This window comes from Palaemon carinicauda, chromosome 45 (genome assembly GCF_036898095.1).
Source record: "Palaemon carinicauda isolate YSFRI2023 chromosome 45, ASM3689809v2, whole genome shotgun sequence".
NCBI classification, from domain to species: domain Eukaryota; kingdom Metazoa; phylum Arthropoda; class Malacostraca; order Decapoda; family Palaemonidae; genus Palaemon; species Palaemon carinicauda.
This window is the reverse complement of record NC_090769.1, coordinates 29,639,243-29,641,453: the sequence shown is the minus strand read 5'-3', so window position 1 is coordinate 29,641,453 and position 2,211 is coordinate 29,639,243.

The following is a 2,211-nucleotide window of genomic DNA, read 5'->3' as shown; positions in this document are numbered from 1 at the left end:
GTAATGTTTCTGATTTTCAGATTTTCACCTAATTACAGCTGTCCTCTTTTTGTAAATAAGAGGAAAGCTGTAATCATACAATGGAAAATCCTGTAGGAATTTTCTTCTTAAATTAAACTTAAAAATTTGTAACAAATTGACTTGGTTTTGTTTGTCCCCGTACTAATAAACCTTCCATTATTTATATGGATATTCTTTCAGGGGCAGCTGGAGGTAGCCATTAGACATTTAAATGTGAGGTGGCAACCCTGCCTAACCGCATAAGTGGGTAGGCTAGGGGTGGGGGCGTACCAAGCCACCTCTATAAATATACTGTAGGCTCAGTAGAGATCGGACGTGTCCGCTCTCCTCGTAACTGTCATTGGACTTTTTAATTTTTTGCTTTCTCTTCGCAGGTGTGCGTGTCTTCTTCTGCGATCGCCTTCACCATGATAACATATCCCGGGCGAGAGGGTGCCACGTGCAGGACCTCCATGTCGTCGTTAGAGACCGACCCACACTCTTTTGTGTCCTACGTGCCGAGGGCATCGATGCGAGTAGGGTTCGCCCTGCGCAGTGTAGGGAGTGGTCTGCTTCCCAGTGGGAGAAGTTTGGACGACTAAGCGCGATCATTCTTTCAGGGGCGAGCAGAGCGCATTGTTCTCGCACCCCCAAATCTCTCCCAATAGCACCTTCTTGTGAGCACTTAAACGAGGGACATTCCAGAAGGGGCACAGATCGCTTAACTCCTTATCAACCCCAGGCTACTGGGGGGGGGGGGGTTGCTTCCCCTAGAGGAGCAACTTCTCCTTCAGCCGCTGGCGAGTTTTTCTCCATTTCAGATCTGCTGTAGGTGTGGACATCCTTAGGGATTTCTGGACCCCTTTCGGAGGAGGAGCTGCAGCACCTTCAGCATGGTGCCACGAGGGATCCTTCTCTTTAGCCGTCGACATTTCATGCTCTGGAGCTGTGGGAGGTCTATCTGTCACCTTCTCCTGGCCCTGCCACGCGTGGACGAGGTGAGCTTTCACGTTTGCCTCGCCAACGACCCCCACTGATGACAAGCCCTCTCTCCATCCTGGGACCTCATCGTCCCTTAACCCTCAACCTTGTTTCTTTCCACAGGAACCCTCGGGTTGCAGGTGACGATCTTCCAGGGATCAGCGAGCCTTCCACCAGCAGCACTAAAGGACGAACACCGCCATTCCTTCGCCCTTCTGGAACTTCTTCCCCTGATCGCCGTCTTGTTCATAATTGCCCCCTCAGGATAAGATCCCTGCATTGGCAGCTGAAGTCTGTGTGGAACCAACACTCCGACCCACTGGACACCCTGAGTTCCCATAACTCAGGAACAGGTGACTGACTTGAGTTGGTAGATGGTATACAAAAACCTTTGGCCAAGCCAGAATCTTCTCGTTCCCCCTTCAGATTTGATGCTCTTCACAGATGCATCAAAAGAAGGGTGGGGGCTCACCTGCTGCACCATACTATCTCCGGCCTTTGGTCAAAGTCAGTAAGGTACTAGCACATAAATCTTCTAGAGATGAAAGCATCCTACCTGGCTCTTCCTCACTTCCAACAGTTGCTGACAGGTCCCTCTATGGTGTTGATGAGTGACAATACCACAGTAGTGGCTAACAAACAAACAGGGCAGTACCTTTTCACAGCCTCTGATAGCCAGGGTTCCCGACTGTAGACCTGTTCGCAATATCTCTAAACAAGAAGCTTCCGCTGTACTGTTTTCCAGTCCCAGATCCTCAGGCTCTATGGCAAGATGCATTTCAACAGCGGTGGGACATCGTGTACGGCTTTCCTCCATTTTGTCTGATGAGAAGACTGCTCAACAAGACGAAGAGCATCCAAAGATCTTATGATGACCCTTGTAGGTCTGCTATGGCATCATGCAGTGTGGTTTCCAGACCTCTTGCAACTTCTAGTAGATCTATCGAGAGAACTCCCTCCACGACAAAATCTACTCAAACAGCCACACGCAAACATCTTCCCCAAAACCATGCAGTCGCTTCGACTTTACATGTGGAGACTAACCAGCGTCTTCTCTCTAAGAAGGGTTTTTCACGACAAGTTGCAGAACTAATGTCCGGACACTTGCGTAGGTCCTCAGCCTTGGTCTACCAGGCAAAATGGAGTCTTGCGGTTGGTGTCGTGGAAGGAATATCTTTCCAATCTATGCCACTATTCTAGTAATAGTGGAGTTTCTTGTATACTTTCGGG